General features: G+C 36.8%; 3 long non-coding RNA genes across 10 annotated transcripts; 1 reads left to right on the top strand and 2 right to left on the bottom strand.

Annotated features, from left to right (window-relative positions):
- The first annotated feature begins 914 nt into the window (after positions 1–914).
- On the top strand, positions 915–2,943 carry LOC145228748 (uncharacterized). The gene is made up of 2 exons (XR_013860256.1): positions 915–1,709; positions 2,213–2,943. It is a non-coding gene; the product is annotated as an uncharacterized LOC145228748 (long non-coding RNA).
- A 2,220-nt stretch (positions 2,944–5,163) lies between these two features.
- LOC145228732 (uncharacterized) lies at positions 5,164–8,209 on the bottom strand. 3 transcript variants are annotated; one of them, XR_013860234.1, is made up of 5 exons: positions 7,835–8,209; positions 6,930–7,700; positions 6,636–6,704; positions 6,217–6,327; positions 5,164–6,005 (listed from the first exon to the last, which is right to left on the bottom strand). It is a non-coding gene; the product is annotated as an uncharacterized LOC145228732 (long non-coding RNA). The 3 variants fall into 3 exon arrangements; XR_013860235.1 differs by having other exon boundaries at positions 8,084–8,209; XR_013860236.1 differs by lacking the exon at positions 7,835–8,209 and having other exon boundaries at positions 6,217–6,316; positions 6,930–7,393.
- A 2-nt stretch (positions 8,210–8,211) lies between these two features.
- On the bottom strand, positions 8,212–13,747 carry LOC145228676 (uncharacterized). 6 transcript variants are annotated; one of them, XR_013860164.1, is made up of 10 exons: positions 13,259–13,747; positions 13,062–13,194; positions 12,746–12,992; positions 12,504–12,681; positions 12,287–12,437; positions 11,788–11,908; positions 9,761–9,922; positions 9,355–9,420; positions 8,658–8,792; positions 8,212–8,258 (listed from the first exon to the last, which is right to left on the bottom strand). It is a non-coding gene; the product is annotated as an uncharacterized LOC145228676 (long non-coding RNA). The 6 variants fall into 6 exon arrangements; XR_013860160.1 differs by lacking the exons at positions 8,212–8,258; positions 8,658–8,792 and adding an exon at positions 9,105–9,210 and having other exon boundaries at positions 12,746–12,866; positions 12,923–12,992; XR_013860159.1 differs by lacking the exons at positions 8,212–8,258; positions 8,658–8,792 and adding an exon at positions 9,105–9,210.
- Between the last annotated feature and the right edge of the window lie 258 nt (positions 13,748–14,005).

Here is a 14,005-nt window from a genome sequence, read left to right as displayed (position 1 = left end):
CGAAAAAGTTTGGGAGCCACTGGGCTAAACATTTGCTTTGGATTTATACGTAGTAGGCAGCTATATACATGTACAGACTCCTTCTAAAAATGTTAATTGCCAGAATGTTTGAAGCTGGTTGTATGTTTAGTCGCCCCAATGGCACAAAATTTAATGTCGTTGGTAAAGGAAAACGAAACATAACAACGTTTTTAATACTTATTTCGTCTACGCAACAACACACCAAGTAAAATAAAACTTTTTCTTTAATGAAGTTGCATTACATTTTGACGATGACGGGACAATTAAACGGATGGCTAAACCTATTTGTGCTGTTTGGTTACAAATCCTAACGAACTTTGGATTCTACCAGCAAGCAATTGTGTCACAAGAACCAATCAAGTCAAGCCACGTCACAACAGTTCAGCCGCCAATCATTCCAAGATTTTTGCCTCCCGCAATCAATCAACCAGCCCGAAGTGGAATTCACTGATTGATGCACAAAGCCTGTCATTGGACGGTTGAAGAGCGCCCATATGACGTTTGAGAAGCAAGCGTTCTAATTGGTTGAAAGAAAAAGAAAAAAAGTGAGGCGACTTTGTCCTTGCGCCTTCGGTCTGTCACTCCTTGCGAACAACTTGGTGAAGGTAGCTGTGTCGATGTGACGACTCACCAATTGAGAATAAACAGGTAATTTGCGAGTTGTAAATCAACTTGTTTGGTGTCTTTGTAGTAGTAAACTCGCACTGATACCTTGTTATATGTTATGCGTTTATGTTTAATTCACTTTTCAAATACACTATATACTGCTGCTGGATCACTTTGTTTCAGGTCGTTGGATGGCTTCGGGAATTGATTGGCTGGACGCTGAAACATCGTTCTTACGGAAGAGGGCTTCGTTGGCTCACAACACACACTTCCGAAAACAGGCGAGTAAATGTATTTTTATATGTTATCTATTAACTTGTATCACGTAGTATCATATGTAGGGGCCAACATGGGGAAATAGTATAAAAGTGCACTTATCCTGTCTTCACATGTTGGTATATAGTTAAGCTTTTTGTAATTAATATTACGTTATGTCAAATTCCTGGTACTGCTTATATTTTGTTTTGCAGACAATTACTGGAGGCGGAGTGATCGAAGAAGATGGAAAGATCGGAAAGGCCTAATTAAGTTAAGTAACCAGAAAGTTAAATGTGATGTTGCTTATTTGGCGTTCCCTGGTTTGTAACAGTCGTTTGTTTTGAGTTTAGCTTACTAGTTGTGAGGCAGGAGTAAAGATTAGAAGCGTTAACAAACGGAGCGTCAAATATGCACTAATATTATTTTATTTTCATTTCTAAAACCAACAGTCATCGAACTTTAATATTTACATTGTTTATTTCAGATCTCCCGTTTGCGGTTAAGACACTGGGGAATAATATCGTCATTGGACTGATCACTAGATGAATGGGAACTGCATACATCGGAAATACTTAATAAGTTAAGTAACCAGAATAATGTTAAATCTACAGATACTACGTAACACAGAGTAAGCAAAAGAGCTGTGAGGCAGGAGTAGAGTTAGAAGTGGTTAATTTTATAACTTTATTTTGTATGCACTATAATTCGTCAGGAATTAATATTTGTGTTTTTGCTGCAGATCTCCTGTATGTCGTGAAGGCATTGCGTAATGGAGTCGGATTTGCGCTTGAACTAACCATTGGAAGAATTGGAACTATATACAGGTACGTGTTAAGGCAAATCTACATGAATTACATTCTTTTAGATAGACGTTGTGCTGCATAACTACCGGTTCGGGAGTTTCTATAATAAAATGTTTGCAAATCAACCAATGAATTAGAGGGGATTAATAATAGTTGTGACTCTTTAGCCGTTGCTGCAACGAATAGCAAGCCTGTTGTTGTTTTGCATGATGCTTGTGCATGTTACATTTATTGTTTTGCATGTCACTTGTGTGTTAGAGCGGCTATTCAGTTGTCAGCATCGATTAAATCATTCATATTAATAAGTAAGCGCATTTAAAAATTATTTTAACACTTAATGAACTTAAGGCGTTTGTATGCAGCAAATTATAGTCGAACAATTTACTTTTTTCAATTAGGTTGCTTATAGCCAACATGGTGCACACTGTCTAGCTTTCAGTATATTATATTTTGCGAATATGTTAAGCGATCTGTATGAAAGTATGGAATTGCTTTGTTTTGTCTCTTGTATGTTTCTGTTTCAGGAGCTCCGATGTCGAGTGAAGATTGGAGTTCATTCTATGGACGATGTTGGCCACAAGTTGAAGCACTCCTATCATATTCAGACTTGGAACAACAACCATACAATCAGCGGACGATCTTCATCCACATTCTCGACGCTCTGTTCCCGAAAAAGAACTTACTTTCCGAAGAACTTCGAACTTATGTTTTGTTTTCACATTTCTGTGTTCGCTTAAATAAAAAACAACTTTGTGTATTGAGTAAGTTAAAGCTACATTTGTATCGTAATTATATTTTTGCGTTTTGTCGTTTATTGTAAATTCTAACATTCTAAAATATTTATGTAATTTAGTTCTTGTTCATCGTCAATTTTGGCAATGCTTACTTATATTATTTTGTTAATAGTTCTGAATTATAACCAAACTTTTGGCATGAGTACAGACACTGTTGAACGTTTATTTAAATGTTGCTTATTTTTGCGTGCGTGTTACTCGTACTTGTTTGTTATTTTATTTGTTTACTTAAAACGTTGTTTTGCCGTTAATTTGTGTACACATATAGCACTGTGTTTATTCTAGGTGTGTTTCGTAATTCTATACTATATTCTATATTAGGATATTTAAAGACTCATAATTGTGTCTTTTTTGTAATTTTATTGGTTTTGGTCTTTGTTTGTACTTAACATCTTTCATTGTAGTATGTTTTCAAGTTATGCTTCTACATTCTATGCCATAATATACGCTATTTTAGGTTGCCGTTTTTTTGACATTTTTATGTCATTTTTATCCTCCATTGGCTTGATGCAGTTATACCATATTTATTCTTGTTAGACCCCATATTTCCGTATTGTTGGATAGGGTTCAGTGTAGATCCCAAGTCAGTCGTAACGGGAGGTCAACAAACAAACAAAAATCTGTAAAATTAGAACGTAAGAGCAAAAAGATTTGGACCTTACACAACTTCCTATCAGCAGATTTTGAGACTTCCGGTGGGATTAGAACCAGAATTGTCGTACTCCGATCCAACTGCAACATTAAGTAACGTTATGGTCCCTCACATATGTCCAAAGTGTTGTGGTTGCCACACTTGTGAAGTTGTTCGTAAAAATCAAGTTTTTCTGGCCTAAAACGTCGGTTTGCAGCCTTCCTACGTCACTTCAGTCAGTTTCTCTGCAAGCGGACAGACAGCCCTTCTGCAAGACTTTCTGTGAACTTCTATCCAGCCTTTCGACCTTTCAGAGGTTCGAACCAGTGAATTGGAGATTTACTGCCTGCCTGTCTGCCTTACTCTCAACCTTACTACCTGCCTGCATAACCACTGTACTAACGAGCTGCTTGCCCAACCACTAAAAAATCGTCTACATGTATGGTCTGTGTGTCCAAAAATTAAGACAATAATAGGTAAGAAAAGAAATCGATATCATTAAGGAAACCCGCCCTGCGATTTCGTGTCCATTGTGGTCTAATGGTAAGCTGCTTGGTCGATAAAACTTATGGTTTGTAGTTCTAACCCTCTCCCAAAATTTGTTATTTTTTTCGGGAAGGAATCGTCTAACTCACAAATGTATCATTTTTGGGTGGGTTTGCCGTCACCTCTCGTGGTGTAGCGGTGAAGATCCTGTCCTCATATGCTGGAAATTTGGGTTCGAATTCCAAAAGCTGCATCACTGCTTAGTTTTTGGCTGAAGCCTAGAACCGAAAACATATAAGGACCACTTAAAGCTGGGTTTCTCGTCACCAGCCGTGGTGTAGAGGTTAGTTCCTTGCTTCTCAATCCTCTCACCACTGTTCGAACCCCGGTAAAGATAAACTCTGCCCCGGTAACCGATAACACACTTCGGGTTCGAACGTTGCCCCTCTGATAAAACTCACTGGTGACCCTCCTTGATTGAGGCTTCTCCCCGCTCTGATCTCATCACTCTCTAAGCCACCCCATGGGCCTAACCCGTTTCCATGAGTGCCCCCAATCCCCCTGACTGGCTTCCATGGCCCCCATAAGCTGACGAACCTCACGCTGATCGTTCAAACGCAGAAATATTTTGTTTGATGACATAAGAATCGACGAAAAGAACAAGTCATAAGTCAGTTTAGCCCTTAGACCGAAGGGCGCTTGCGCGGTGTAGTGGGTAAATAGATAAAGCGCCGGTTCGAAGCCAATGGTTCGAATCGAAGCCATCGAGCCCCTCCCCCCCCAAAGTGATGCGAAGAAGCCTCAACCCTCTCCGCACAAAGGGCTTGCGCCTTCGGCGCAAGCAGGGCCCAAAGGGCCCTCCACCTCTTAAGCCCCCCAAAAGTGTCTAAAAATACTACTCTACAACATTCCCCACCTTTTTTGTTGTATTATATTGGGCGGTTTTCCAAAAAAGTGCAAAATTACCTTTTAATTGTGATCTCATTTAGATAGGTGTACGGTCTTAAGGTTTGAGAGTGGAGTGACACACATAGAGAAGGGGAAAAACTTTAGCTCACTGACGGCTTATGGCCATTGGCTGCGGCTTAGAGTCTGGGAAGCGGGAGATGAGATTGTTACAACGGGGAGAGACCTCAATCAAGGAGGATCACCACAGAGTTCTATCAGAGGGGCAACGTTCGAACCCAAAGTGTGTTATCGGTTACCGGGGCAGAGTTTATCTTTACCGGGGTTCGAACAGTGGTGAGAGGATTGAGAAGCAAGGAACTAACCTCTACACCACGGCTGGTGACGAACATCCCAGCTTTAAGTGGTCCTTATATGTTGTAGTACCAGAGCTTTTTTTATAAGTACTGCGGCTCTAGAGTTATATAAAAAAATCATTCAATAATCAACAAGCAGCTTGCTAGTGTAGTGGTTTGCAGCAAATGGTAGAAAGCAGTGAGTAATGGGATCGAATCCTGGTAACCCAAGGACAATTTTTTTTGTAAACTAATTCTCTTGTGTTTTGCGATGTTGCTCTGATTGGTGGTTTACCTCAAAAAAACAACACACCGAACCGAAATAAAACGTGTTGTTTAGTATTATTGAAGTAAACAAAGAACAAGTTTCACACACATGGTTAGGCAAAAAAGGTACTACTGCGACAAACTAAAGGACAGACGTTAAATGGACGATGTAGAAGTTTAGTGGGGAACGGAGATATGTTATAGATTTTAAGATTCGTGGGACAAAATTGAAACTTTTCAAGGACCAAAAGGGTGGAAATTTCTAACAATAATAAAATGTTGTGAGCAAGGGAAATACGAAAGCGACGTAGAACGAAATATCGTGAAAATTATGGGAAATTAATTATTAAAAAAATCATTCTGTGTATTAGATGTAGCTATAACATATGTTATCAGGAAAATTTGTTTCGCAACAACGCAAGAAACAGGACTAAAAATAGATTGTGGAAGATTTAAAGGGTGAAAAAACAGTGATGGAGTGTGGAAAACACTAAGTTAGTAAGGACAAGGAATTGTTCTGTCATTAAAAATGGCGGCACAACAACTCATATAAGAGAATAAAGTTTGGACGATGCACAGAGGCGTTAAAGCAGAATATATTACACACGCAAACTGATAAACAATGCTGATGTGTATTTGAAGTGTACCAAATATAACGTGTATGAAAGATTGTTTATTAGTGGACAAATACAAAGTACACGATGACGTCATCGATCGCAGGTTTCGTCATCACGGTCATCTACATGTGAAAGGATCAGGACCATGCGAAGGTTAAACCGAAAGTGCACGATGACGTCATCGATCGCTGATTGCGTCATTCCTATCCAGTTGAAGGATCCTATCCACGCGAAGACCCACCAATGTTTCCCAGTTGTTTCTCCTGATGTTATCGAAGTGACTAAAAAAACATGTATATAAATGGTAAGTGCGCGGCCAGTGGCATATAAACAAAATATAACATAACTTTTGTAGCAAGTTTTACTCATTCGCCTATTTGGAAGGCATGAGTATTTCCGTCTTATTTAAATGGAATCATATAGTTATTAGATTTAATTGACGCGACCAGCGACCTTCAAAAGTAACATAACTAGGTAAGATAAACACTTAACATTTGGAATGTTGTGCTTCAATTACGTTGATCCGATCAGGGTTTCTCCACAATCTTTGTCACCGCAGTTGTTTCTGACGTTTGGCTGCTGCTTCGAACGTCTGCAACAAAACTAACAACAGCATTCTGGTTTGATAAAAAACCTAAAACTAATATAATAGAAAGCTAATATCTCAATCGCATTCTGTTAAACATGTGCCAAAAGGAATATTGCAATTTTAATCAATTCTACCGATGCTGACAACTGAATAGCAGCTCACAAACACACGTGACATGCAAAACAATGTAACATGCACAAAGATCATGCCATGCAACACACCGGGCTTGCTATCCTTTGAAGCAACGGTATAAATGATAGTTTAAATTCTAATCTATGTTTAACTTCACAACGCTCGTGTTTTCTATTTATAGTTTACTTACATTAAAGCTTCAGTGCGATTTCTGTCAAGTTCAGATTTAGAAGTCTTTAAACCTTAGTCACGCCATGATCTGAAACCAAAACCATTTGAGTAAATATAAACGTGGATGTACCAGCATTGAAACTGTAAATTGTTTTAAATAATTTCATGTATAGCATATTTGACGCTCATTCTAAACACTTCTGCCTAAAACTCTTACTAACTTTCTGCAAACTATTATGAGTCGTCAGTGTATGCAGCAAATATTATTTTAGGTAACCTAGCATTATATAAGCATTAAAACAATCAACTTAACTTGAAGCCGAAAGTTCCCCCATCTTCGTTACGCTTCCGCCGGAAATCCAATCCCTGCAAAACAAAGCAGAAGCAGTATTTGGAATTCAAGGCAACATGTAAACTATAGTTTATGAAATATTTAACTATGCCAACATGCGAAGACAGAATAAGTGCACTTTATACTGCCAACACTTGGACATACAAACTATTACCATTTAACGCCAAAAATATAGATAAGTACATAAACTTCAATCATTTATTTACTCGCCTATTTTAGGAAGTTTCATAAAGTAATTCTTCTTCGCTGTGGTAGATGTTTCTCCGAAGCGATTGAAACCATCCGACGACCCGAAACATACGATCCAGCAGCAATATCGTGTATTTGATAAATAAGTCAAACATATTCTGGTAAATGTTATTCTGGTATATGTACAGAAGTCAACAAGTGTGCACCCGAGTTTATTCTGCACAAACACCAGGCTAGTTAATTTACAACTCGCAAACTACCTGTTTATTCTCAATTGGTGAGTCGCTCCACCGACACAGCTTCCTTCACCATTGAACAAGATCGAACAAGTTGTCTCATTTTTTTCTTTTTTTTTCGACCAATCATAGCGCTTGCTTCTCAAACGTCACTCCCGCGCCCGAAAACCGACCAATCACAGAGCTGATACAAGTAATCAGCAAGTCTCGTCAAAAATGCAGAGAAAAACTTCAATTGATTTTCCTGGAGCAACGTTCGTTGAAATAGGCACGTGTCGTGTTGTGACGTAATTTGTGCGCATTCTATCTGTAATAAAACGCGCCATGCTGGAATATAGAAGAAAAAATGACAAAAGCTGATAATATATTTTTGATAGTTTACAGCAAATCAGTTTCCGCTTTCTGTTTCTTGGTAGAACATAAATATTTTAAAAATCAAACCTGCTGTGAAAGTTGGAACTGTACGTTGCCGTTACTCTGTTATATGCTTTTTTTATTTCCCTTCAACAATTTTAATTGCTTCAAACTCCAACCTGTGACTTTGTTTTTTAGTTTTTCTGTTGCTGACGTTTTTCATTTTGATATCACTTCAAATTCATTAGCTGACATTTAAGCTGATAAGATTTAAACCGACTTGCTGTTTAACTCTGTCACGCCACGTGGTTTTTATCATACGTTAAGCAGGTTTACTTCAGGCCTAATTTATTGGATTTTTTGCGCGATGTGCGTGACGTCACATTCCTCGTCGTTGCAATTCGCATGGTATCCGGCACTTAACGCATCGGCAATTTATCCCATGTAAGTTGGTAGAGCTACTGACACCTTGAAGCCGTTTTGCGTATTGCTCTTTGAATTTATTCAGATTCTGCAAAACATTTTTTTTGAAACTGTCAGCAAAACTACGAAATAAAATAATGAATGGAGTTTAATATTCTTTAGAATAAAAAAAATATATCCCAGAGTAAAGTAGTGTTGCAATTAGGATTTTTTAAATAGAAGCTGTAGACAGTGCATACAGATTCGAAGCCACAGAGTAAACTGTTGTTTTTTTTTCGAGTCACTGCTGTTCAAGCAAGATATTTTAAAATTGCTTACATTTAGTTACTTCCCCAGTTACTCCTTTTAGGTCTGTTTTGATTTAAATATTACAGCAGTAAAATTATAATTTAGCTTACATATTCGTTTTGCTTGCTTAAAAGTTGAATTTGACGATCCAGTGTGAAAATAAACTTAATTTTACTTTGCAAGTTCAACTTTGACTCACCTTTTCATCTTTCCTGATTTGTTTCTGTACTTCTTTCTTTTTTTGTCCCACGTTGAGTAAAGTATTAAACAAATCGTCAGCGTATATTTTGAGGTTTTGCAAGCAGTCATCAGTAACGGCTGTCTATTTACACGTCTGCAAGTGACAACAAATTTCATTGTATTAAATAAATCTATTTAATATACACAAGTTCCCCTAGCATGCTAAACTTAAATCAATAAGTACAAGGTTTATTATAGCCTTCATCCACCAAACAACGAGCGCGGAGATTCCATTTTTAAGTTTAAAGTACAAGTTTCATAGCATTCCCGTATTTGGTGCTTTTCATTCCGTTTTGTTGGGTAGATTTTATTTGGCGGTTGCAGAAGCGATAGCAATGAAATGTATATACGACGTATACGCTCCTTAACGGATATCTGACTTGACCTCAAATTAGAATTTTGCGGTTAATAAAAATATGTTGCGCATCTACTGTTCATTAGGTTGCTAACGTGGTAAGGGAATGGTGCAAGTAAATGAAAACTGGGTTTGGGGAATCCCGTGACCTAGCGTTCTGCAACAAAACAATTTTGCGGTTAACAAAATCTTCAAAACATGTTTCTGTGGTAATTAGGAAGAATTTTTTTCCAATTATTTGTTTTGTAAACCGTTAGCTTGCTTTAATAAATTGTAATTAACAAAAGACAAGTTTTCTTACCGCTCCTTCCTTCGTTGTGTCCAAGACCAGCTTGGGCTTTCGTACGGTGCAGTCTATCTGCTTGTTCTGCAAACAAATTTGTTCCAAGTTAGCCAGGAAAAAAATTACAGTAAAATAAAACTAGACCAAGAAAAGGTAAAATATCTGAGCAAAAACTTCTAAAAAACTTTTTGAAAGCATTAGTTATAATAATTACTGATTAAAAAAAGTGCTTTAGCAAAAAAATGTATTTCTACAGTAAAGTTATTAAGATAGCCTAAAATATACCTATTCGAAAGCGTCCAATTTCCATATTTTTTCACATACAAAAACAAACCAACCAGTACATTTAACTAACATTAGGATTCAAACTACAAACGGCAACAAAACATATCTGCCAAATCAAAACATCAATTTATAAATTTACCCCGGTTATGTTGTGTATGAGTTGCTCGTAATACTGCGATAATTGGAAAAGGTTGAAAGCCAGAATCCGGCCTTTGCTGTATTTCTTATAGCGGCCACGGCCTTTCTTGACAATCAGTTTCTTCATGTCTTTTTTCACTACTCTTGCGACACGCCCCTTCAACTGGAAAAAGCATAAAAATGTTGAATGTATACATTTGTACAATCAGCAAACCTAATGGACTAGAAATTCTGTGATTCTGTTAATTCTGTGCACGCTACAATACTTATTATCAACTATGTCCGCTTTCTTGTTTTTTCCTGGATGAGGGCAAAGGTAAATTTCAGTTCCCGTAAAAAAACACAAATTTTACGATGTTTTTCCATCGTCACTATGATGCAATGTTATTGAAAACACTGTTATCAGATATTTCTTAGTGCTTATGTGTATAACCTGGCAGACACCAGCGTTTTGTGTTGTCTGTGTTTTGCATTCCAGGATTATGATACAATCGGTTGCTAGGCAGCGGCACGATTGTTTTCGTCGTTCAACAAGCATTGTTGCGTGTGAGATGGCGCAATTAAGAAGGCAATTTTCGAATTTAAATTTGCCACCTTTCAGCGCCACCAAAACGTGAACGCGTTTAACAGTGTTTAAATAATCCCTACATTAAGCATTGAGTAGCCAGTGAACTTAATAAAGTCAGATGTCACTTACCAATTTCTGAAGATAAATCGTCTGTCATCTTTAGTACAAAATTCAAATAGATATTTTTGGCCATTTTTTTCGCACTACTGCAAACCGTTTGTGCGAAGATACAGAAAAACGTAAAGAGTTTTAAATGCAAAGTTATGATTGACGAAGAAATAAGCGTGGCTATATGCTGAACCTCGCAAGAGAAACTTGGAAACTAAAAGCGTTTGAAGAGGTCAAACTAAATACAAAGCAACAAAAAAATGGAAACCCTCGGCAAACTTAAATCCACGAAATTCGTACTGACATTATGACGTCAAACAGAAACATATTTGTGACCGCATAAAGTTACGTCGTATTCAATGTTGAATTTGTACGTTATTACACTTTCTACATTTTAAGGTCGTTTGAATAGTCAACAAATCCGGTTAAAATGACAATTTTTTCCATTTTATAATTATGTCAATAATATTGGTCCATGTTTGGATATTTTCCGGAACGTTTGAATAATAAAGCACGTCGCTTTTTTACGTCTTTTTTGGTCGTTATATTCGTCATTTAACTTAACAGTTTATCAGTATTTATTTAAGTACTGTTCCTAATATACCGCTCCGTTAAATAACTATTGTCGGGCGGCGATATGTCAAGCGATATTCGATGCAAACGTATCACAAGTTCGGGCTTTATCATAAACCTACCATAAATTATCACAGTCCAGAGTTTTACCAAAACTCTTGCCTTTAAAAAAATTAAAGGCATATAAAACAAAATTGCGGCGCACCGACTTAAAGCACGCAGCGGCAGCGCTGAAAATCATAATAAATAATAAGCATGCAACTTCACAGCGCTGCCAAATAAAAAAAAAATGCTTTTGGTAAAAACGTGAATCTGAGTTGTTTTTGTAAAGATTTGGGATCTGGAGATAATATGAGATTGGCCGCATGCGTTGTTGGGTTAATTTGAGAACTTGCTTTAAACAGCAAAGTTCAATATAAATGGTAGTTTTGAAAAACAATTATTGCGGGTGTGTTGTTCAATTGGAGAAGTATTGATATAAATCACAAATTATATGTCAGTGTTTTTACGCAAAGAATAACAATAAAGCCAAACTTGTTTTTCCCTTGTTATGATGGGTAGAAGGATAACATGATTTTGATTGCGGAGTATCGTTACGATGTGGCCCGGAGGGAGGTTTTGTACAAGTCTACCAGGAAAAGCATACTAGTTCACTTAAATGTCGTTTACGCTTATTTTCTTCCCGAAAACCGTGAAAGTTGTCGTGGAATGAAATCTATTGGATGTTCCTAATCTGCGATATAAACACATCCAGGAGAAGTTTACAAATGTGCACTAACCAGTAATTGTGCAGTTGTAGTGCAGTAAGCTGATGTGTAAGACGTAGAAGGCTTGTCCGATCTGAACCATGGGATTGTGATTATGGTTGTGTACCAACAGCTGTACTTTGCATGCACGTTCCTGAAAAGTGATTCGAAAATATTGTATAATTTTAAGTTAACACATTTTTTGTATGTATTTGTCATTATTCGGCTATTTAACTCTTTGTCCTTCATTAACTTCTGTAATAATAACAAAAATCTTTGTCCACAGACAGTCTCGTAAGGTTGATAGTCAACAGTCTTTGGGTCTAAATAAAGACAGAAAACAAACAGCTTTGGACTGAAAACTGCATCAAAGCATTATGACGTCACACTCACTTTAGGAATATAATCACAAGATCAGTCACAGCATCAATGGAGACAATCAATAGTTACTGAAAGGGTTGATTTACAACTTTGTACAAACAAACTACAAGATGTAAAGTGGAAAAGCGTTTTTCACACACTGTAAATTTACCTCCAAACTTTGCCTTGTGCTGCTAAATTAAATGTGAAAGTCTGTGACCTCCATCGACTAAATTTGAAGGAGAAGATGTGAAAAAGCTTTGAATTTGTATTCGGTAGTAGAAGAGAAAGCTAGACTTTTGGAAACTGCAAGTCCGTTTTGTCTGTGAAATCAGAACAAGTAGTAAGCGTTTAAACATACGATGAGGTCATTTTGAAAAGAAACTTACCAAAAGCTGCTTTCAAAGCTAATGTCGTGTACATTTGGTATCAAACTCTTACCAAATACTTTCTTATATCACATGTTGTTTCGTATGAAATTTGTTTGTTCCTGCTTTGCTAATTTCATCCAGCTAAAATAAATTTGTTGCATCAGCTGTCCTATTATTTTCGTGTACATCGCAATCACTGCAAAACAACATGTAACAAAATCAAAATGTGGACGACCAAATCATTTGTGTGAAGTGCTTACCTTAAAACTGTGCTGCTATGTTTTGGAACAGGTTTTAATTTTAATTTTGGTCAAAACATACTCTAATATGGTTATGAAAGACTGCGGACAAAACCTTTTTACTTCCAAAAAAATGTGTGATCTGCATTTTAACAAAATATTTAAAGGAAAACAAAAGCACTTGCATGCAGTGTTTACCATAAACAAACATGTTGTTATTATTTCAGACAAGCTTCGGCTTTTTGTTTTATGTCAAATAAATTCCATTCTAAAAAAAGAAGTTTGGTATATATGAAATTATATGAATTATAATGATAGAAAATATATAAATACTCACATAAAATTATTAAACATTCAAAATCCACTTTTGTACATCATACAATACTGAAAACCAATAACAATAATCTTGAATGACTTTTGAATTGTAAGTACTATATGTCCCTTTTTTAGGCTTTACTGGCTTCTGAAATCTGTAGAATACAAAAATCATGCAATTAGAGATCACAAAAATAGCTACAGAGCATAAGATGGTACCTGGTAATATTTCCTGAACGAACAGCCAGTAAAGCACAAATATCATAAAACCTGCAAAAACAAAAGCAAGTTAGAAAGTGATCAAATTTTTCTCGACTTTCTCTCATCCGCTTCTTTCTTGATAAATCTGCAAAAACGAAACAAAGCGTTAGTTTCAAAATGTGGTACGTATTAACAACGTCATAGATCTTAATTGGCTGACTTGATCAAGTTTTTTCGCAACATATTCTAAATGCAGCAAATCAGATCTAAGCAGCCTTGCATAGCGAATGCTGCACTGAAAATGGCTGACATTTGACGATGGATGCACCCAGAAAAAAAGTGAAACTAAACTAAACATCTAAAAACCGCTTTCGGTAGCGGAAACCTGTCACTGACTGATCGCTAGCCAAACGGGCGTGGCTACTATCAAAGATAAGAGAGCGACGTAACAACAAGACACGGTTTTCGCTCCAACTTAATTGGACTTATTCCAGCTCATTGCCTCATACTCTGATTGCCGCTGATTGATAGTTAACAGCACCGAACGGTGTTTTCCCTATTTTGAGGGTATTTTGAAGAACCCAATATGTCGTCATAATTCTGTGCTCATAGAAATGCTATATGTTTAAAAATCATTACTGTCGACTTTTGGCTTTAAAAACTTCTTTGTTTTGTCTTTAGATATTGATATATATGGTAAAATTCAATCTGTATTGTCCATTTTCTAGCTTCTGTTTGATTTAGATTTCTATATACCGTTTTGAA

Source organism: Phallusia mammillata, chromosome 5 (genome assembly GCF_965637545.1).
Source record: "Phallusia mammillata chromosome 5, kaPhaMamm4.hap1.1, whole genome shotgun sequence".
Taxonomy (NCBI): Eukaryota; Metazoa; Chordata; class Ascidiacea; order Phlebobranchia; family Ascidiidae; genus Phallusia; species Phallusia mammillata.
The sequence above is the reverse complement of the archived record's forward strand: the minus strand, read 5'-3'. Positions and strand labels throughout refer to the sequence as shown.